This window comes from Lepisma saccharinum, chromosome 3, assembly GCF_977018435.1.
Source record: "Lepisma saccharinum chromosome 3, izLepSacc3.1, whole genome shotgun sequence".
Taxonomy (NCBI): Eukaryota; Metazoa; Arthropoda; class Insecta; order Zygentoma; family Lepismatidae; genus Lepisma; species Lepisma saccharinum.
In genome coordinates this window covers 26540991-26564534 of record NC_139231.1, presented here as the reverse complement: position 1 = coordinate 26564534, position 23544 = coordinate 26540991, and the positions used below count along the sequence as shown (strand labels likewise).

At 37.2% G+C, this 23544-nt stretch overlaps 13 non-coding genes across 13 annotated transcripts; all 13 read right to left on the bottom strand.

Annotated features, from left to right (window-relative positions):
* Positions 1-204: 204 nt before the first annotated feature.
* Positions 205-277, bottom strand: TRNAM-CAU (transfer RNA methionine (anticodon CAU)). Its single transcript has one exon. It is a non-coding gene; the product is annotated as a tRNA-Met (tRNA).
* Positions 278-1616: 1339 nt separating this feature from the next.
* TRNAM-CAU (transfer RNA methionine (anticodon CAU)) lies at positions 1617-1689 on the bottom strand. Its single transcript has one exon. It is a non-coding gene; the product is annotated as a tRNA-Met (tRNA).
* A 1338-nt stretch (positions 1690-3027) lies between these two features.
* On the bottom strand, positions 3028-3100 carry TRNAM-CAU (transfer RNA methionine (anticodon CAU)). The gene has a single exon. It is a non-coding gene; the product is annotated as a tRNA-Met (tRNA).
* A 1047-nt stretch (positions 3101-4147) lies between these two features.
* On the bottom strand, positions 4148-4220 carry TRNAM-CAU (transfer RNA methionine (anticodon CAU)). Its single transcript has one exon. It is a non-coding gene; the product is annotated as a tRNA-Met (tRNA).
* Positions 4221-5268: 1048 nt separating this feature from the next.
* TRNAM-CAU (transfer RNA methionine (anticodon CAU)) lies at positions 5269-5341 on the bottom strand. Its single transcript has one exon. It is a non-coding gene; the product is annotated as a tRNA-Met (tRNA).
* Positions 5342-6679: 1338 nt separating this feature from the next.
* TRNAM-CAU (transfer RNA methionine (anticodon CAU)) lies at positions 6680-6752 on the bottom strand. Its single transcript has one exon. It is a non-coding gene; the product is annotated as a tRNA-Met (tRNA).
* A 1048-nt stretch (positions 6753-7800) lies between these two features.
* Positions 7801-7873, bottom strand: TRNAM-CAU (transfer RNA methionine (anticodon CAU)). The gene has a single exon. It is a non-coding gene; the product is annotated as a tRNA-Met (tRNA).
* A 1339-nt stretch (positions 7874-9212) lies between these two features.
* Positions 9213-9285, bottom strand: TRNAM-CAU (transfer RNA methionine (anticodon CAU)). The gene has a single exon. It is a non-coding gene; the product is annotated as a tRNA-Met (tRNA).
* Positions 9286-10624: 1339 nt separating this feature from the next.
* Positions 10625-10697, bottom strand: TRNAM-CAU (transfer RNA methionine (anticodon CAU)). Its single transcript has one exon. It is a non-coding gene; the product is annotated as a tRNA-Met (tRNA).
* A 1339-nt stretch (positions 10698-12036) lies between these two features.
* On the bottom strand, positions 12037-12109 carry TRNAM-CAU (transfer RNA methionine (anticodon CAU)). The gene has a single exon. It is a non-coding gene; the product is annotated as a tRNA-Met (tRNA).
* Positions 12110-13447: 1338 nt separating this feature from the next.
* TRNAM-CAU (transfer RNA methionine (anticodon CAU)) lies at positions 13448-13520 on the bottom strand. Its single transcript has one exon. It is a non-coding gene; the product is annotated as a tRNA-Met (tRNA).
* A 1047-nt stretch (positions 13521-14567) lies between these two features.
* Positions 14568-14640, bottom strand: TRNAM-CAU (transfer RNA methionine (anticodon CAU)). The gene has a single exon. It is a non-coding gene; the product is annotated as a tRNA-Met (tRNA).
* A 1048-nt stretch (positions 14641-15688) lies between these two features.
* TRNAM-CAU (transfer RNA methionine (anticodon CAU)) lies at positions 15689-15761 on the bottom strand. Its single transcript has one exon. It is a non-coding gene; the product is annotated as a tRNA-Met (tRNA).
* Positions 15762-23544: the final 7783 nt, after the last annotated feature.

Sequence of the window (23544 nt, the reverse complement as noted above, 5' to 3'; positions counted from 1 at the left end):
CACAGAAAACTCAACGATTCCTTAAATTCTGAATGAGTCATCATCAAGTCTGCTGTGACAAGTGTGCCGTATTTACGCTGAAATGAGATATCTGTTTATGCATTTGAAAAGTGTGAGTGAAATAAATTGGATCCGCTTGTCCCATGTTCTTGTTGAAAAGGTAAATCATATTTACAACAGTAACTTTAAAATTTACAAAAGAAATGCCCCGGGTGAGGATTGAACTCACGACCTTGAGATTATGAGACTCACGCGCTACCGACTGCGCTACCGAGGCCACACATTTAACTAAAAATGTATTTCGTCAACTTTTCTATCATCCTAGTTATGGTAATGATTGTTCAGAGATTTTTCACGACACGAAATGTAGGGCTGTAACTACTTCCAACAAAATTTCCTATCCCATATTTATATAAATAAAGCACAATTTCGATCAATACCTCCTCTTATGTTCTCTTGTGAAGTACTTAAAGTTCTTGGCAGAACATACAATTCTTTTGATGCTCTTCTCATCCCTGCAATAAAATTGTAAACACTCTCCTTGAGCTGCTCAATTTCGTGGTGGAATAACATTCTGATACAAACTCTTGTTCGCAACCTATCATCTTCAGAGATACGTGATTCAACGTTTCTGTCGTTTCTTAAACTTTATGTTACGGCTACTAATAATCTTCCAAGGTATACAGCAAGAGCAGCATATCATTTAGGAAACGTCAAATGAACATGAAATTCATGTTCGATTAAATTAATCTGTTCATCTTGCCACCTTGTCTTGTAAAAATCGGCTTGTGACAGTGAATTCTCTATGTGAAGATTTCTTTCCCAATGTAAATACAGACAGTGGATTCGGAAAAATGTGGAAATTCTACAAAAATCGAAAAATTGTAGACGTGTGAAACCATAGTAATTGTTTCGTTCTAGTGAGAAGTGAATAAAACATTCGAGGCCGATCATTTAGTTACGAAAAATATATATGAAACCAAACCTTACGGGAAAAGGCAGTAGGTAATGGAATAAAGTTCAACACTATGACTTGATGTATACTTTGGAAGTCTGATTTAGGTATCTAATTCCAGTGCGTACTTGACTTACAGCATCGGTTCCTCGGACAATGTTTCACCCTTCGGTATAATTGAAGTGTGCAGATTAAAAACGCTGAAAGCTAAGTGAAATACAACACAAATTACACATCAGTAATCGTACCGAAGGTGACTGTATTTGACCCAGTAAAAATGTAGAACATCTTAATATAACCCAGACTTTTATTTAAATTGATAAGATTGTTATCAAACCTTGTAAGTCAGAAATCTTTTGGTAGTGGTGGCATTCGAACCCACGGCCTCGAAGAGACTTGTGCCTAAGAAAGGCGTCTTAGACTTCTCGTCTACGCTACTCCACATGCAACATCATTCCACAGAAAACTCAACGATTCCTTAAATTCTGAATGAGTCATCATCAAGTCTGCTGTGACAAGTGTGCCGTATTTACACTGAAATGAGATATCTGTTTATGCATTTGAAAAGTGTGAGTGAAATAAATTGGATCCGCTTGTCCCATGTTCTTGTTGAAAAGGTAAATTATATTTACAACAGTAACTTTAAAATTTACAAAAGAAATGCCCCGGGTGAGGATTGAACTCACGACCTTGATATTATGAGACTCACGCGCTACCGACTGCGCTACCGAGGCCACACATTTAACTAAAAATGTATTTCGTCAACTTTTCTATCATCCTAGTTATGGTAATGATTGTTCAGAGATTTTTCACGACACGAAATGTAGGGCTGTAACTACTTCCAACAAAATTTCCTATCCCATATTTATATAAATAAAGCACAATTTCGATCAATACCTCCTCTTATGTTCTCTTGTGAAGTACTTTAAGTTCTTGGCAGAACATACAATTCTCTTGATGCTCTTCTCATCCATGCAATAAAATTGTAAACACTCTGCTTGAGCTGCTCAATTTCGTGGTGGAATAACATTCTGATACAAACTCTTGTTCGCAACCTATCATCTTCAGAGATACGTGATTCAACGTTTCTGTCGTTTCTTAAACTTTATGTTACGGCTACTAATAATCTTCCAAGGTATACAGCAAGAGCAGCATATCATTTAGGAAACGTCAAATGAACATGAAATTCATGTTCGATTAAATTAATCTGTTCATCTTGCCACCTTGTCTTGTAAAAATCGGCTTGTGACAGTGAATTCTCTATGTGAAGATTTCTTTCCCAATGTAAATACAGACAGTGGATTCGGAAAAATGTGGAAATTCTACAAAAATCGAAAAATTGTAGACGTGTGAAACCATAGTAATTGTTTCGTTCTAGTGAGAAGTGAATAAAACATACGAGGCCGATCATTTAGTTACGAAAAATATATATGAAACCAAACCTTACGGGAAAAGGCAGTAGGTAATGGAATAAAGTTCAACACTATGACTTGATGTATACTTACGAAGTCTGATTTAGGTATCTAATTCCAGTGCGTACTTGACTTACAGCATCGGTTCCTCGGACAATGTTTCACCCTTCGGTATAATTGAAGTGTGCAGATTAAAAACGCTGAAAGCTAAGTGAAATACAACACAAATTACACAGCAGTAATCGTACCAAAGGTGACTGTATTTGACCCAGTAAAATGTAGAACATCTCAATATAACCCAGACTTTTATTTAAATTGATAAGATTGTTATCAAACCTTGTAAGTCAGAAATCATTTGGTAGTGGTGGCATTCAAACCCGCGGCCTCGAAGAGACTTGTGCCTAAGAAAGGCGTCTTAGATTTCTCGTCTACGCTACTCCACATGCAACATCATTCCACAGAAAACCCAACGATTCCTTAAATTCTGAATGAGTCATCATCAAGTCTGCTTAGACACGTGTGCACTATTTCCACTGATATGAGATATCTGTTTATGCATTTGAAAGGTGTCAGTTGAATAAATTGGATCCGCTTGTCCCATGTTCTTGTTGGAAGGGGGAGATATATTTACAACGGTAACTTTAAAATTTACGAAAGAAATGCCCCGGGTGAGGATTGAACTCACGACCTTGAAATTATGAGACTCACGCGCTACCGTCTGCGCTACCGAGGCCACACATTTAACTAAAAATGTATTTCGTCAACTTTTCTATCATCCTAGTTATGGTAATGATTGTTCAGAGATTTTTCACGACTCGAAATGTAGGGCTGTAACTACCTCCAACAAAATTTCCTATCACATATTTATATAAATAAAGCACAATTCCGATCAATACCTCCTCTTATGTTCTCTTGTGAAGTACTTTAAGTTCTTGGCAGAACATACAATTCTCTTGATGCTCTTCTCATCCATGCAAATAAATTGTAAACACTCTTCTTCAGCTGCTCAATTTCACGGTGGAATAACATTCTGCTACAAACTCTTGTTCGCAACCGATCATCTTCAGAGATACGTGATTCAACGTTTCTGTCGTTTCTTATACTTTATGTTACGGCTACTTATAATCTTCCAAGGTATACACAAGAGCAGCATATCCTTTAGGAAACGCCAAATGAACATGAAATTCATAAAAAGGTAAAGGTAAAGTTCTCCCCTGTGCATAGCACCACGCCATGAACGCGTATAGGGGGTGTGGGGATTAAATTAATCTGTTTATCTTGCCACCTTGTCTTGTGAAAATCGGCTTGTGTAGCGCTGAAAGCTAAGTGAAATACAAGAAAATTACACAGCAGTAATCGTACCGAAGATGACTGTATTTGACCCAGTGAAAATGTAGAACATCTCAATATAACCCAGACTTTTATTTAAATTGATAAGATTGTTATCAAACCTTGTAATTCAGAAATCACTTGGTAGTGGTGGCAACCGAACCCACGCCCTCGAAGAGACTAGTGCCTTAAAAAGGCGCCTTAGACTTTTCGTCTATGCTACGCTACTCCACATGCAACCTTATTCCACAGAAAACTCAACGGTTCCTTAAATTCTGAACGAGTCATCATCAAGTCTGCTTAGACACGTGTGCTGTATTTGCACTGATATGAGATATCTGTTTATGCATTTGAAAAGTGTGAGTGAAATAAATTGGATCCGCTTGTCCCATGTTCTTGTTGAAAAGGGGAATTACATTTACAACAGTAACTTTAAAATTTACGAAAGAAATGCCCCGGGTGAGGATTGAACTCACGACCTTGAGATTATGAGACTCACGCGCTACCGTCTGCGCTACCGAGGCCACACATTTAACTAAAAATGTATTTCGTCAACTTTTCTATCATCCTAGTTATGGTAATGATTGTTCAGAGATTTTTCACGACTCGAAATGTAGGGCTGTAACTACCTCCAACAAAATTTCCTATCACATATTTATATAAATAAAGCACAATTCCGATCAATACCTCCTCTTATGTTCTCTTGTGAAGTACTTTAAGTTCTTGGCAGAACATACAATTCTCTTGATGCTCTTCTCATCCATGCAATAAAATTGTAAACACTCTTCTTCAGCTGCTCAATTTCACGGTGGAATAACATTCTGCTACAAACTCTTGTTCGCAACCGATCATCTTCAGAGATACGTGATTCAACGTTTCTGTCGTTTCCTATACTTTATGTTACGGCTACTTATAATCTTCCAAGGTATACAGCAAGAGCAGCATATCCTTTAGGAAACGCCAAATGAACATGAAATTCATAAAAAGGTAAAGGTAAAGTTCTCCCCTGTGCATAGCACCACGCCATGAACGCGTATAGGGGGTGTGGGGATTAAATTAATCTGTTTATCTTGCCACCTTGTCTTGTGAAAATCGGCTTGTGTAGCGCTGAAAGCTAAGTGAAATACAAGAAAATTACACAGCAGTAATCGTACCGAAGATGACTGTATTTGACCCAGTGAAAATGTAGAACATCTCAATATAACCCAGACTTTTATTTAAATTGATAAGATTGTTATCAAACCTTGTAATTCAGAAATCATTTGGTAGTGGTGGCAACCGAACCCACGCCCTCGAAGAGACTAGTGCCTACAAAAGGCGCCTTAGACTTTTCGTCTATGCTACGCTACTCCACATGCAACCTTATTCCACAGAAAACTCAACGATTCCTTAAATTCTGAATGAGTCATCATCAAGTCTGCTCTGACAAGTGTGCCGTATTTACACTGAAATGAGATATCTGTTTATGCATTTGAAAAGTGTGAGTGAAATAAATTGGATCCGCTTGTCCCATGTTCTTGTTGAAAAGGTAAATTATATTTACAACAGTAACTTTAAAATTTACAAAAGAAATGCCCCGGGTGAGGATTGAACTCACGACCTTGAGATTATGAGACTCACGCGCTACCGACTGCGCTACCGAGGCCACACATTTAACTAAAAATGTATTTCGTCAACTTTTCTATCATCCTAGTTATGGTAATGATTGTTCAGAGATTTTTCACGACACGAAATGTAGGGCTGTAACTACTTCCAACAAAATTTCCTATCCCATATTTATATAAATAAAGCACAATTTCGATCAATACCTCCTCTTATGTTCTCTTGTGAAGTACTTTAAGTTCTTGGCAGAACATACAATTCTTTTGATGCTCTTCTCATCCATGCAATAAAATTGTAAACACTCTGCTTGAGCTGCTCAATTTCGTGGTGGAATAACATTCTGATACAAACTCTTGTTCGCAACCTATCATCTTCAGAGATACGTGATTCAACGTTTCTGTCGTTTCTTAAACTTTATGTTACGGCTACTAATAATCTTCCAAGGTATACAGCAAGAGCAGCATATCATTTAGGAAACGTCAAATGAACATGAAATTCATGTTCGATTAAATTAATCTGTTCATCTTGCCACCTTGTCTTGTAAAAATCGGCTTGTGACAGTGAATTCTCTATGTGAAGATTTCTTTCCCAATGTAAATACAGACAGTGGATTCGGAAAAATGTGGAAATTCTACAAAAATCGAAAAATTGTAGACGTGTGAAACCATAGTAATTGTTTCGTTCTAGTGAGAAGTGAATAAAACATACGAGGCCGATCATTTAGTTACGAAAAATATATATGAAACCAAACCTTACGGGAAAAGGCAGTAGGTAATGGAATAAAGTTCAACACTATGACTTGATGTATACTTACGAAGTCTGATTTAGGTATCTAATTCCAGTGCGTACTTGACTTACAGCATCGGTTCCTCGGACAATGTTTCACCCTTCGGTATAATTGAAGTGTGCAGATTAGAAACGCTGAAAGCTAAGTGAAATACAACACAAATTACACAGCAGTAATCGTACCAAAGGTGACTGTATTTGACCCAGTAAAATGTAGAACATCTCAATATAACCCAGACTTTTATTTAAATTGATAAGATTGTTATCAAACCTTGTAAGTCAGAAATCATTTGGTAGTGGTTACATTCAAACCCACGGCCTCGAAGAGACTTGTGCCTAAGAAAGGCGTCTTAGATTTCTCGTCTACGCTACTCCACATGCAACATCATTCCACAGAAAACCCAACGATTCCTTAAATTCTGAATGAGTCATCATCAAGTCTGCTTAGACACGTGTGCCCTATTTCCACTGATATGAGATATCTGTTTATGCATTTGAAAGGTGTCAGTTGAATAAATTGGATCCGCTTGTCCCATGTTCTTGTTGGAAGGGGGAGATATATTTACAACGGTAACTTTAAAATTTACGAAAGAAATGCCCCGGGTGAGGATTGAACTCACGACCTTCAGATTATGAGACTCACGCGCTACCGACTGCGCTACCGAGGCCACACATTTAACTAAAAATGTATTTCTTCAACATTTCTATCATCCTAGTTATGGTAATGATTGTTCAGAGATTTTTCACGACTCGAAATGTAGGGCTGTAACTACCTCCAACAAAATTTCCTATCACATATTTATATAAATAAAGCACAATTCCGATCAATACCTCCTCTTATGTTCTCTTGTGAAGTACTTTAAGTTCTTGGCAGAACATACAATTCTCTTGATGCTCTTCTCATCCATGCAATTAAATTGTAAACACTCTTCTTCAGCTGCTCAATTTCACGGTGGAATAACATTCTGCTACAAACTCTTGTTCGCAACCGATCATCTTCAGAGATACGTGATTCAACGTTTCTGTCGTTTCTTATACTTTATGTTACGGCTACTTATAATCTTCCAAGGTATACAGCAAGAGCAGCATATCCTTTAGGAAACGCCAAATGAACATGAAATTCATAAAAAGGTAAAGGTAAAGTTCTCCCCTGTGCATAGCACCACGCCATGAACGCGTATAGGGGGTGTGGGGATTAAATTAATCTGTTTATCTTGCCACCTTGTCTTGTGAAAATCGGCTTGTGTAGCGCTGAAAGCTAAGTGAAATACAAGAAAATTACACAGCAGTAATCGTACCGGAGATGACTGTATTTGAAACAGTGAAAATGTAGAACATCTCAATATAACCCAGACTTTTATTTAAATTGATAAGATTGTTATCAAACCTTGTAATTCAGAAATCATTTGGTAGTGGTGGCAACCGAACCCACGCCCTCGAAGAGACTAGTGCCTAAAAAAGGCGCCTTAGACTTTTCGTCTATGCTACGCTACTCCACATGCAACCTTATTCCACAGAAAACTCAACGATTCCTTAAATTCTGAATGAGTCATCATCAAGTCTGCTCTGACAAGTGTGCCGTATTTACACTGAAATGAGATATCTGTTTATGCATTTGAAAAGTGTGAGTGAAATAAATTGGATCCGCTTGTCCCATGTTCTTGTTGAAAAGGGGAATTATATTTACAACAGTAACTTTAAAATTTACAAAACAAATGCCCCGGGTGAGGATTGAACTCACGACCTTGATATTATGAGACTCACGCGCTACCGACTGCGCTACCGAGGCCACACATTTAACTAAAGATGTATTTCGTCAACTTTTCTATCATCCTAGTTATGGTAATGATTGTTCAGAGATTTTTCACGACACGAAATTAAGGGCTGTAACTACTTCCAACTAAATTTCCTATCCCATATTTATATAAATAAAGCACAATTTCGATCAATACCTCCTCTTATGTTCTCTTGTGAAGTACTTTAAGTTCTTGGCAGAACATACAATTCTTTTGATGCTCTTCTCATCCATGCAATAAAATTGTAAACACTCTCCTTGAGCTGCTCAATTTCGTGGTGGAATAACATTCTGATACAAACTCTTGTTCGCAACCTATCATCTTCAGAGATACATGATTCAACGTTTCTGTCGTTTCTTAAACTTTATGTTACGGCTACTAATAATCTTCCAAGGTATACAGCAAGAGCAGCATATCATTTAGGAAACGTCAAATGAACATGAAATTCATGTTCGATTAAATTAATCTGTTCATCTTGCCACCTTGTCTTGTGAAAATCGGCTTGTGACAGTGAATTCTCTATGTGAAGATTTCTTTCCCAATGTAAATACAGACAGTGGATTCGGAAAAATGTGGAAATTCTACAAAAATCGAAAAATTGTAGACGTGTGAAACCATAGTAATTGTTTCGTTCTAGTGAGAAGTGAATAAAACATACGAGGCCGATCATTTAGTTACGAAAAATATATATGAAACCAAATCTTACGGGAAAAGGCAGTAGGTAATGGAATAAAGTTCAACACTATGACTTGATGTATACTTACGAAGTCTGATTTAGGTATCTAATTCCAGTGCGTACTTGACTTACAGCATCGGTTCCTCGGACAATGTTTCACCCTTCGGTATAATTGAAGTGTGCAGATTAGAAACGCTGAAAGCTAAGTGAAATACAACACAAATTACACATCAGTAATCGTACCGAAGGTGACTGTATTTGACCCAGTAAAAATGTAGAACATCTCAATATAACCCAGACTTTTATTTAAATTGATAAGATTGTTATCAAACCTTGTAAGTCAGAAATCATTTGGTAGTGGTGGCATTCGAACCCACGGCCTCGAAGAGACTTGTGCCTAAGAAAGGCGTCTTAGACTTCTCGTCTACGCTACTCCACATGCAACATCATTCCACAGAAAACTCAACGATTCCTTAAATTCTGAATGAGTCATCATCAAGTCTGCTGTGACAAGTGTGCCGTATTTACACTGAAATGAGATATCTGTTTATGCATTTGAAAAGTGTGAGTGAAATAAATTGGATCCGCTTGTCCCATGTTCTTGTTGAAAAGGTAAATTATATTTACAACAGTAACTTTAAAATTTACAAAAGAAATGCCCCGGGTGAGGATTGAACTCACGACCTTGATATTATGAGACTCACGCGCTACCGACTGCGCTACCGAGGCCACACATTTAACTAAAAATGTATTTCGTCAACTTTTCTATCATCCTAGTTATGGTAATGATTGTTCAGAGATTTTTAACGACACGAAATGTAGGGCTGTAACTACTTCCAACAAAATTTCCTATCCCATATTTATATAAATAAAGCACAATTTCGATCAATACCTCCTCTTATGTTCTCTTGTGAAGTACTTTAAGTTCTTGGCAGAACATACAATTCTTTTGATGCTCTTCTCATCCATGCAATAAAATTGTAAACACTCTCCTTGAGCTGCTCAATTTCGTGGTGGAATAACATTCTGATACAAACTCTTGTTCGCAACCTATCATCTTCAGAGATACATGATTCAACGTTTCTGTCGTTTCTTAAACTTTATGTTACGGCTACTAATAATCTTCCAAGGTATACAGCAAAAGCAGCATATCATTTAGGAAACGTCAAATGAACATGAAATTCATGTTCGATTAAATTAATCTGTTCATCTTGCCACCTTGTCTTGTGAAAATCGGCTTGTGACAGTGAATTCTCTATGTGAAGATTTCTTTCCCAATGTAAATACAGACAGTGGATTCGGAAAAATGTGGAAATTCTACAAAAATCGAAAAATTGTAGACGTGTGAAACCATAGTAATTGTTTCATTCTAGTGAGAAGTGAATAAAACATACGAGGCCGATCATTTAGTTACGAAAAATATATATGAAACCAAATCTTACGGGAAAAGGCAGTAGGTAATGGAATAAAGTTCAACACTATGACTTGATGTATACTTACGAAGTCTGATTTAGGTATCTAATTCCAGTGCGTACTTGACTTACAGCATCGGTTCCTCGGACAATGTTTCACCCTTCGGTATAATTGAAGTGTGCAGATTAAAAACGCTGAAAGCTAAGTGAAATACAACACAAATTACACATCAGTAATCGTACCGAAGGTGACTGTATTTGACCCAGTAAAAATGTAGAACATCTCAATATAACCCAGACTTTTATTTAAATTGATAAGATTGTTATCAAACCTTGTAAGTCAGAAATCATTTGGTAGTGGTGGCATTCGAACCCACGGCCTCGAAGAGACTTGTGCCTAAGAAAGGCGTCTTAGACTTCTCGTCTACGCTACTCCACATGCAACATCATTCCACAGAAAACTCAACGATTCCTTAAATTCTGAATGAGTCATCATCAAGTCTGCTGTGACAAGTGTGCCGTATTTACGCTGAAATGAGATATCTGTTTATGCATTTGAAAAGTGTGAGTGAAATAAATTGGATCCGCTTGTCCCATGTTCTTGTTGAAAAGGTAAATCATATTTACAACAGTAACTTTAAAATTTACAAAAGAAATGCCCCGGGTGAGGATTGAACTCACGACCTTGAGATTATGAGACTCACGCGCTACCGACTGCGCTACCGAGGCCACACATTTAACTAAAAATGTATTTCGTCAACTTTTCTATCATCCTAGTTATGGTAATGATTGTTCAGAGATTTTTCACGACACGAAATGTAGGGCTGTAACTACTTCCAACAAAATTTCCTATCCCATATTTATATAAATAAAGCACAATTTCGATCAATACCTCCTCTTATGTTCTCTTGTGAAGTACTTAAAGTTCTTGGCAGAACATACAATTCTTTTGATGCTCTTCTCATCCCTGCAATAAAATTGTAAACACTCTCCTTGAGCTGCTCAATTTCGTGGTGGAATAACATTCTGATACAAACTCTTGTTCGCAACCTATCATCTTCAGAGATACGTGATTCAACGTTTCTGTCGTTTCTTAAACTTTATGTTACGGCTACTAATAATCTTCCAAGGTATACAGCAAGAGCAGCATATCATTTAGGAAACGTCAAATGAACATGAAATTCATGTTCGATTAAATTAATCTGTTCATCTTGCCACCTTGTCTTGTAAAAATCGGCTTGTGACAGTGAATTCTCTATGTGAAGATTTCTTTCCCAATGTAAATACAGACAGTGGATTCGGAAAAATGTGGAAATTCTACAAAAATCGAAAAATTGTAGACGTGTGAAACCATAGTAATTGTTTCGTTCTAGTGAGAAGTGAATAAAACATTCGAGGCCGATCATTTAGTTACGAAAAATATATATGAAACCAAACCTTACGGGAAAAGGCAGTAGGTAATGGAATAAAGTTCAACACTATGACTTGATGTATACTTTGGAAGTCTGATTTAGGTATCTAATTCCAGTGCGTACTTGACTTACAGCATCGGTTCCTCGGACAATGTTTCACCCTTCGGTATAATTGAAGTGTGCAGATTAAAAACGCTGAAAGCTAAGTGAAATACAACACAAATTACACATCAGTAATCGTACCGAAGGTGACTGTATTTGACCCAGTAAAAATGTAGAACATCTTAATATAACCCAGACTTTTATTTAAATTGATAAGATTGTTATCAAACCTTGTAAGTCAGAAATCTTTTGGTAGTGGTGGCATTCGAACCCACGGCCTCGAAGAGACTTGTGCCTAAGAAAGGCGTCTTAGACTTCTCGTCTACGCTACTCCACATGCAACATCATTCCACAGAAAACTCAACGATTCCTTAAATTCTGAATGAGTCATCATCAAGTCTGCTGTGACAAGTGTGCCGTATTTACACTGAAATGAGATATCTGTTTATGCATTTGAAAAGTGTGAGTGAAATAAATTGGATCCGCTTGTCCCATGTTCTTGTTGAAAAGGTAAATTATATTTACAACAGTAACTTTAAAATTTACAAAAGAAATGCCCCGGGTGAGGATTGAACTCACGACCTTGATATTATGAGACTCACGCGCTACCGACTGCGCTACCGAGGCCACACATTTAACTAAAAATGTATTTCGTCAACTTTTCTATCATCCTAGTTATGGTAATGATTGTTCAGAGATTTTTCACGACACGAAATGTAGGGCTGTAACTACTTCCAACAAAATTTCCTATCCCATATTTATATAAATAAAGCACAATTTCGATCAATACCTCCTCTTATGTTCTCTTGTGAAGTACTTTAAGTTCTTGGCAGAACATACAATTCTCTTGATGCTCTTCTCATCCATGCAATAAAATTGTAAACACTCTGCTTGAGCTGCTCAATTTCGTGGTGGAATAACATTCTGATACAAACTCTTGTTCGCAACCTATCATCTTCAGAGATACGTGATTCAACGTTTCTGTCGTTTCTTAAACTTTATGTTACGGCTACTAATAATCTTCCAAGGTATACAGCAAGAGCAGCATATCATTTAGGAAACGTCAAATGAACATGAAATTCATGTTCGATTAAATTAATCTGTTCATCTTGCCACCTTGTCTTGTAAAAATCGGCTTGTGACAGTGAATTCTCTATGTGAAGATTTCTTTCCCAATGTAAATACAGACAGTGGATTCGGAAAAATGTGGAAATTCTACAAAAATCGAAAAATTGTAGACGTGTGAAACCATAGTAATTGTTTCGTTCTAGTGAGAAGTGAATAAAACATACGAGGCCGATCATTTAGTTACGAAAAATATATATGAAACCAAACCTTACGGGAAAAGGCAGTAGGTAATGGAATAAAGTTCAACACTATGACTTGATGTATACTTACGAAGTCTGATTTAGGTATCTAATTCCAGTGCGTACTTGACTTACAGCATCGGTTCCTCGGACAATGTTTCACCCTTCGGTATAATTGAAGTGTGCAGATTAAAAACGCTGAAAGCTAAGTGAAATACAACACAAATTACACAGCAGTAATCGTACCAAAGGTGACTGTATTTGACCCAGTAAAATGTAGAACATCTCAATATAACCCAGACTTTTATTTAAATTGATAAGATTGTTATCAAACCTTGTAAGTCAGAAATCATTTGGTAGTGGTGGCATTCAAACCCGCGGCCTCGAAGAGACTTGTGCCTAAGAAAGGCGTCTTAGATTTCTCGTCTACGCTACTCCACATGCAACATCATTCCACAGAAAACCCAACGATTCCTTAAATTCTGAATGAGTCATCATCAAGTCTGCTTAGACACGTGTGCACTATTTCCACTGATATGAGATATCTGTTTATGCATTTGAAAGGTGTCAGTTGAATAAATTGGATCCGCTTGTCCCATGTTCTTGTTGGAAGGGGGAGATATATTTACAACGGTAACTTTAAAATTTACGAAAGAAATGCCCCGGGTGAGGATTGAACTCACGACCTTGAAATTATGAGACTCACGCGCTACCGTCTGCGCTACCGAGGCCACACATTTAACTAAAAATGTATTTCGTCAACTTTTCTATCATCCTAGTTATGGTAATGATTGTTCAGAGATTTTTCACGACTCGAAATGTAGGGCTGTAACTACCTCCAACAAAATTTCCTATCACATATTTATATAAATAAAGCACAATTCCGATCAATACCTCCTCTTATGTTCTCTTGTGAAGTACTTTAAGTTCTTGGCAGAACATACAATTCTCTTGATGCTCTTCTCATCCATGCAAATAAATTGTAAACACTCTTCTTCAGCTGCTCAATTTCACGGTGGAATAACATTCTGCTACAAACTCTTGTTCGCAACCGATCATCTTCAGAGATACGTGATTCAACGTTTCTGTCGTTTCTTATACTTTATGTTACGGCTACTTATAATCTTCCAAGGTATACACAAGAGCAGCATATCCTTTAGGAAACGCCAAATGAACATGAAATTCATAAAAAGGTAAAGGTAAAGTTCTCCCCTGTGCATAGCACCACGCCATGAACGCGTATAGGGGGTGTGGGGATTAAATTAATCTGTTTATCTTGCCACCTTGTCTTGTGAAAATCGGCTTGTGTAGCGCTGAAAGCTAAGTGAAATACAAGAAAATTACACAGCAGTAATCGTACCGAAGATGACTGTATTTGACCCAGTGAAAATGTAGAACATCTCAATATAACCCAGACTTTTATTTAAATTGATAAGATTGTTATCAAACCTTGTAATTCAGAAATCACTTGGTAGTGGTGGCAACCGAACCCACGCCCTCGAAGAGACTAGTGCCTTAAAAAGGCGCCTTAGACTTTTCGTCTATGCTACGCTACTCCACATGCAACCTTATTCCACAGAAAACTCAACGGTTCCTTAAATTCTGAACGAGTCATCATCAAGTCTGCTTAGACACGTGTGCTGTATTTGCACTGATATGAGATATCTGTTTATGCATTTGAAAAGTGTGAGTGAAATAAATTGGATCCGCTTGTCCCATGTTCTTGTTGAAAAGGGGAATTACATTTACAACAGTAACTTTAAAATTTACGAAAGAAATGCCCCGGGTGAGGATTGAACTCACGACCTTGAGATTATGAGACTCACGCGCTACCGTCTGCGCTACCGAGGCCACACATTTAACTAAAAATGTATTTCGTCAACTTTTCTATCATCCTAGTTATGGTAATGATTGTTCAGAGATTTTTCACGACTCGAAATGTAGGGCTGTAACTACCTCCAACAAAATTTCCTATCACATATTTATATAAATAAAGCACAATTCCGATCAATACCTCCTCTTATGTTCTCTTGTGAAGTACTTTAAGTTCTTGGCAGAACATACAATTCTCTTGATGCTCTTCTCATCCATGCAATAAAATTGTAAACACTCTTCTTCAGCTGCTCAATTTCACGGTGGAATAACATTCTGCTACAAACTCTTGTTCGCAACCGATCATCTTCAGAGATACGTGATTCAACGTTTCTGTCGTTTCCTATACTTTATGTTACGGCTACTTATAATCTTCCAAGGTATACAGCAAGAGCAGCATATCCTTTAGGAAACGCCAAATGAACATGAAATTCATAAAAAGGTAAAGGTAAAGTTCTCCCCTGTGCATAGCACCACGCCATGAACGCGTATAGGGGGTGTGGGGATTAAATTAATCTGTTTATCTTGCCACCTTGTCTTGTGAAAATCGGCTTGTGTAGCGCTGAAAGCTAAGTGAAATACAAGAAAATTACACAGCAGTAATCGTACCGAAGATGACTGTATTTGACCCAGTGAAAATGTAGAACATCTCAATATAACCCAGACTTTTATTTAAATTGATAAGATTGTTATCAAACCTTGTAATTCAGAAATCATTTGGTAGTGGTGGCAACCGAACCCACGCCCTCGAAGAGACTAGTGCCTACAAAAGGCGCCTTAGACTTTTCGTCTATGCTACGCTACTCCACATGCAACCTTATTCCACAGAAAACTCAACGATTCCTTAAATTCTGAATGAGTCATCATCAAGTCTGCTCTGACAAGTGTGCCGTATTTACACTGAAATGAGATATCTGTTTATGCATTTGAAAAGTGTGAGTGAAATAAATTGGATCCGCTTGTCCCATGTTCTTGTTGAAAAGGGGAATTATATTTACAACAGTAACTTTAAAATTTACAAAAGAAATGCCCCGGGTGAGGATTGAACTCACGACCTTGAGATTATGAGACTCACGCGCTACCGACTGCGCTACCGAGGCCACACATTTAACTAAAAATGTATTTCGTCAACTTTTCTATCATCCTAGTTATGGTAATGATTGTTCAGAGATTTTTCACGACACGAAATGTAGGGCTGTAACTACTTCCAACAAAATTTCCTATCCCATATTTATATAAATAAAGCACAATTTCGATCAATACCTCCTCTTATGTTCTCTTGTGAAGTACTTAAAGTTCTTGGCAGAACATACAATTCTTTTCATGCTCTTCTCATCCATGCAATAAAATTGTAAACACTCTCCTTGAGCTGCTCAATTTCGTGGTGGAATAACATTCTGATACAAACTCTTGTTCGCAACCTATCATCTTCAGAGATACGTGATTCAACGTTTCTGTCGTTTCTTAAACTTTATGTTACGGCTACTAATAATCTTCCAAGGTATGCAGCAAGAGCAGCATATCATTTAGGAAACGTCAAATGAACATGAAATTCATGTTCGATTAAATTAATCTGTTCATCTTGCCACCTTGTCTTGTGAAAATCGGCTTGTGACAGTGAATTCTCTATGTGAAGATTTCTTTCCCACTGTAAATACAGACAGTGGATTCGGAAAAATGTGGAAATTCTACAAAAATCGAAAAATTGTAGACGTGTGAAACCATAGTAATTGTTTCGTTCTAGTGAGAAGTGAATAAAACATACGAGGCCGATCATTTAGTTACGAAAAATATATATGAAACCAAACCTTACGGGAAAAGGCAGTAGGTAATGGAATAAAGTTCAACACTATGACTTGATGTATACTTACGAAGTCTGATTTAGGTATCTAATTCCAGTGCGTACTTGACTTACAGCATCGGTTCCTCGGACAATGTTTCACCCTTCGGTATAATTGAAGTGTGCAGATTAAAAACGCTGAAAGCTAAGTGAAATACAACACAAATTACACAGCAGTAATCGTACCAAAGGTGACTGTATTTGACCCAGTAAAATGTAGAACATCTCAATATAACCCAGACTTTTATTTAAATTGATAAGATTGTTATCAAACCTTGTAAGTCAGAAATCATTTGGTAGTGGTGGCATTCAAACCCACGGCCTCGAAGAGACTTGTGCCTAAGAAAGGCGTCTTAGACTTCTCGTCTACGCTACTCCACATGCAACATCATTCCACAGAAAACCCAACGATTCCTTAAATTCTGAATGAGTCATCATCAAGTCTGCTCTGACAAGTGTGCCGTATTTACACTGAAATGAGATATCTGTTTATGCATTTGAAAAGTGTGAGTGAAATAAATTGGATCCGCTTGTCCCATGTTCTTGTTGAAAAGGTAAATTATATTTACAACAGTAACTCAACGATTCCTTAAATTCTGAATGAGTCATCATCAAGTCTGCTCTGACAAGTGTGCCGTATTTACACTGAAATGAGATATCTGTTTATGCATTTGAGTAGTAGTATTTACAATATTATAAACGCGAGAAAGTACGAACCCCCCTCAAGCAGCTTTGGCTACACTTAAAACAGGCTCAACATGCCCATATGAGCTTTTTGCTCAAGTGTGGAATCTTGTCTAATCCAAGATTTTTGTAAAAATGCCCTCGGGAATTTCCTGAGAAAGTATGACCCCCCTCAGATTGATTTGTCTATACTTACAAAAGGCACTTCTGTGAGATTGTTGTCCATAAACCTGTCAAAAATATGCCCCTCTTGGCCCACACCTAAAACTACGCAAACGTATTAGCACACACACACACACACCTACACCCACCCACACCCACCCACACATATTTACTTCCGGTCCACTTCCGGTCCACTTCCGGTCCACTTCCGGTCCACTTCCGGTTCACTTCCGGTTCACTTCCGGTCCACTTGTGGCCAAGTTGTGGCCTATTTCTGCTTTTTTTATCCAGCATAGAGTTTTGATTTGAACCCCAAGAAATTGTATATAAATACCAATGTCAAAAATATCAACACACACACATATACACATACACACACACACACATACACATACACATACACACATACACACATACACACACACACAAAGGACAGTGCTGAACCCAACTGATATTTTTATCCAGCATAGAGTTTTGATTTGATTCCCAAGAAATTGTATATAAATACCAAAGCCAAAAATATTAAGTGTATACACACATACACACATACACACACATACAAAGCACACTGCTGAACCCAACTGATATTTTTTATTAAGCATAGAATTTTGATTTGAATCCCAGTAAATTGTATATAATAAACAACAACAAAAATGCCGAATCAAAAATATTGTAATCAGTGCAATAAAAATATATCCAGCTCCAATTGGGCCAAGCATCAAAAGATTTGTAACCCAGACAAATACAGAACTCCCACAATAATTTGCCCCAAATGCCATAGAGAATATAACATGGAATATTTCACATATAAACATAAAGATACTTGCTCTGCACAATCATCAACACAACCATCTACTTCTGGTCTGAAAAGAAGGCACGAAGCACCTGTTAATGCTGGACCTGCAAAGCAGCCACGCTATGCACCTATCCATAGCAGTTTTAATGCCCAATTAAGAGATTATCGGTTTGTATCAGAGCCAAGATGTGGAATTAATAATTTTTTGAACAGTGTAAATCCTGATGTGCAGGCAATTCTTAATGCACAAAATGGGTCTTATAAGCTCTCCCTCAAATTGTTTACACAATATAAAAAACCAAATGGTACAAAATTTATACAGCCCCACATAACAGAAACTGTACCGGTTTATTCAAATGCAAATTTAGACACAATAATAAGCAGGTTGATAGATCAACTGAATATTAAACACTCTGAATTTGCGGCAAAAGAGTCAGGATGGAGCCTGTGCGGCTCTCCACACAAGTTATATGTTAATATTTCTGAATTCAGCCCATTAAAAGGTTCTACATATCTGCCATTACCTGCTAATATCAAAAACAAAAGAGCCGTGGTCAATATAAAAAATAATGACGCGAAATGCTTTTTGTGGTGTATTTTAGCTGCTTTGTATCCAGTTTCAAGGGATCCTCAGAGAATAACTTATTATAAACAGCATGAACATTTTTTTGACGATGCAATGGAGGGTTTAGAATATCCAATGTCTATTCAGAATATTGATAAATTTGAAAAAAAGGCCCGGGATATTAATGGCAAACAATTATCTATTAATGTATTTATTTGTTCCACTGGCAATTGCCCGATAGCACCTATCAGAATCAGTACAATTGATGATGAATCTGCTGTTCCGATTGATTTGCTCTTAATTGAAGGGAATAATACATACCATTATACTCTGATACACAGTCTTGAAGCTTTAGTCAGAAAACAACAAGGCAAATCCAATACAATATTCAAGTTGTGCAGAAGATGTTTAACTGAATTTGATGGTCAAAAAATGGTGAATGGGGTTCGGGAAGTGAATGCAGAAATTGCTAAAAACAAGTTAATTGAGCATCTGAAATACTGTGGGAATCATAAACCTGTTCATATGGTGATGCCCAATCCAAGTGAAAATTGCAAATTCAAAAAGTATGAAGCCTCGTTGGAACACCCAGTATATATTGTCTGTGATTTTGAATCGAACGTCAAACCTCTTGAATTCTGCAATCCAGATCCCGAAGAATCTTCAATTACACCATACCAGCAACATGAACCTTCCAGTTTTTGTTATACAGTTATACGGGATGGTGTAGCTAGTGAGCCGTGCTTATACATGGGACCGGATGCCATCAAAATATTTGCACATAGAATAGAAAATGAGTGCCGTGACATAGCATCTAACATCTTATTAAAATCAAAGCCCATGTTGCCTTTAACAGAGGAAGAGATTGAAGATTTCAACAATGCAGAAAAATGCCCGGTATGTGATTCTGAATTTTCAGATACAAATATCAAGGTGAAACACCATTCTCATACAGATGGAAAATTCTTAATGGCCCTGTGTAATAGCTGCAATATTCAGATCAAGAGACCAAAATTTGTCCCCATATTTTGCCATGGAGCATCCAATTATGATTTCCATCATCTGATCAGGTACGAGGGGTTTGACAAGCAGAATTTAAATATTTTAGCTGAAAATGATGAGAAATATATATCTATTAGCAAGATAATTAAAGTTGATGGTGTTCCTATTCACATAAGATTTCTTGATTCTTACAGAATTCTGTCCGCTAGCCTGGCTACATTGGCCAGTCAATTATCTGATGATCAATTCAAAATCACATGTGCATTGTTTCCAAATCAGGACCTGAAATTAATTAGGCGGAAGGGTGTATATCCATATGACTATGTTACAGATTTTTCTAAATTTGATGAGTGTTCCCTGCCACCACAAGAAGAGTTTTACAGCAAAATCAGAGGATCTGGAATCACTGATGATGATTATCACCATGCTCAGTTGATGTGGAATAATTTAAAATGCCAGACATTTGGTGATTATCACATGGCATATTTAAAACTTGATGTCACTCTCTTAGCTGATATATTGCAAGCATTCAGAAAATCTTCCATGCAAAATTATAAACTGGACCCAATATATTTTTACAGTGCCCCGGGCCTAGCATGGGCCGCAATGTTTTTCAACACTAATAATGCAATTGGATCTGATCCACGATCAAGATACGTATCTGTTTATGGAGAAATGTATAAGAGGAGGGATGGTGCAATGTACCCAGAGATATGCCAGAGCAAATAACAAGCATATTATGCTGCCTGATTATGATCCAGCACGGCCATCAAATTATATAGTGTATGTAGATGCAAACAGCCTCTATGGTCATGCCATGATGCAAAAACTACCATATGCAGGGCTTGAATGGGTTGAAGATTTCAAAATTGAGGATCTTAAGGATTTTGATGACAGTGACTATGGTCTATTCTTAGAGGTTGATCTGAAAATTCCTGATGATTTACACAACACATTTTCTGATCTGCCCCCAATTCCCGAGGTTCAGTGCTCACCTGGCTCTAAACAGAAGAAGCTAATGATGACTCTAGAGCCAAAACAGGATTATGTCATATATTACAAAAACCTCCAGTTCCTGATGAATCATGGTGTTCAAGTGACCAAAGTTGGAAAAGTTTTGAGGTTCAGGCACTCAAGATGGTTGAAGCCATATATTGATACAAACACGGAGCTTCGAACATCTGCAAAGAGCCAATTTGATAAGGGCTTGTTTAAATTGATGGTGAATTCTGTCTATGGCAAAACTATAGAAAATGTCAAAAAACATACCGATGTTAAAATAATTACTGACCCCAGCCGGAGCAAAAAATTGGTTGCAAAGCCTAATTTCAATTATAGAAGAATTTATGATGAGCACATGGCACTTTTCAACATGAAGAAAACAAAGATTAAGTTTGATAAACCTATTTATGTAGGGGCTGCGATATTGGAATTGTCCAAATTACATATGTTAACATTGTATTATGATGTGTTGAAACCTTTTTATGGTGATCGTGTAAAATTATTGTACATGGACACGGATAGTTTTATTCTTGATATTCAAACAGAAGATGTTTATCAAGATATGTCACAGCCTGCATTGCTTGAATATTTTGATACCAGTGAACATACAAAGATTCAACCCCACAACAAAAAGGTGCCTGGCAAGTTAAAAGATGAGACATGTGGTGATGTTATTGTGAAATTTGCTGGGTTAAGTGCCAAGATGTACACTTTTGAGACATGTAGTGGCACTGTTGCCAAAAAGGCCAAGGGTATTGGCAAAGTAACTGTTGAAAAAGATCTTCAATTTGAAGATTATGAAAATTGCCTCAAATCCCAGAATTCAATCAAAACATCAGAATCCAGAATCCAGAGTGTGGATCACTTGCTGACTAGCAATATTGTAAGAAAAGTGGCCCTGGACCCACATGATGATAAGAGATGCATTTTATCATGTGGCATACATACTTTACCTTGGGGGCATTGTGATTTGAGAAGTGGCAAACAATGCCCAATGACAGAGCATGATTTGAAATAAATAAACATGCCTATGAACTTATTTGGGTTCAAGAAACAGGCTATTATGGAGCTGCCGACACCACAACCCTCTCCTGATATGCTGTCTAAACTGAGTGGCTTGTTAATTATTCATCTGAACAGCATACTTACAGATGTTGATGATGAAACAGGTAAAACATTGTACATATTTAACAATAATTTAAATCACTACCAATTACCTGTAGGTGGGCAATTGCAATTTATTACAACCCCTGAGGGTGATGTCAAGATTTCAGTAGGGAGAAATATTTATAGAATTAAGCACTCAAACATGATTTCTGGCACTGTATATACTGTTTCTGCTGGTGACTGCTTATATATTGAGGTCCCTGGATCCTATGACAAGCTTATACCCTTTTTTATAGAATTAAGAATCAGATACTCTATAATAAATAACCACTAAAAGAAAATGCCTAATGATATATTTGGCCATACAAGGCATGAAGATCACAGTGACGAGATTCTTATGCTTGATGTCAGAGTCAAGAAATTAAGAAGTGATTTACAAGCTTTACAAACCACACTCAATGCCAGTCTTCAATTAGAAATTACAAATTTACAATCACAATGCATGGACCCTCTTCTTAAAATTGATTGTGAACTAAAATTGCTGCTTCAGAAATATACTGATTTGGCAACATTAGATAATTTTCAAAGTTTAGAAGAAGCTGTAGCAGCTCTTCAGGCCAAATTTAAGACCCAGGCCACCAATTCTGTGCAATTGAAACAACAATTGGAAGAGCAAATAAATAATGTCCAGGCACAGCTCCAAACAATTATCAAAAGCATAAAATAACAAGAAGATTTTGATCTAGTGATTTCCACTCTAAAAGAACAGATTCAGTCACTCCAAATACCTAATCTGGATCCTCTGCACAATGCCATAGCCGAGGTTAAAGAAAAAATTGAGAAACTTGAAAATTGTATGAACAATTTGCCATCTTCTGATGCTTTGAATGCAATAACTCGGAGTGTAGCAAATATTAAGCTGCAACTTGAAACATATGAAGATTTTGGAAAAATTCAAAGTACCATAACCCATCTTGAGGGTACAATAGCAGCAGTGCAAAGTGATTTGGCAAATGTACAAGAATCCCGCCTGCCTGGGATTGTAGATACTCTTGTCAGTGTCCAGCAACAAATCACAAAGCTTGAAAACCTCAACACTGAATCTGAGCTATCTCATTTTCATCATTTGATCGATGATATTCAAACAAAACTTGAAATTTTACAACAATCCACACCCACTCCGGCAGATATAGCCCTGCTCCAAAATGCTATGCAAAATGTGGCTGATGCTTCTGAATTAAACAATGTAAAATTGGCACTTGAATCTTTGCAAAATACAGTATCAAATCTTCCTACATCACAGGAACTTAAAAATATTAAGAGGGCAGTGAATAGGATATTGAAATCAGAAGATATCAAGAATATCCAAGCAGAGATCAAACATCTCACTCAGACAGTGGCCACTCTACCAACCAATCAACATATTAATGAACTGCATGCCCTGTTTGAGGATATCAGAAGACAGGTCCATGATCTTACTGCTCAAAATTCAAAATTGGCAGTTGTTGAAAATTTGCAACAAATTGTAGCTAATATCAAGCAACAGCTAGGGACCATGGAATCCAATCAAGCAAATGCTCTGTCTGTTTTTGCCACCCAGCTTCAAGAGATTGTGCAACAATACAAGAAACTTGTTGTAGACATAACAATCAAGCCAGGCCACGATGATGTTGTTAGGACCATCAATGAGCACCTTGAATCTGTAACAAGCAGATTGCTTACAGC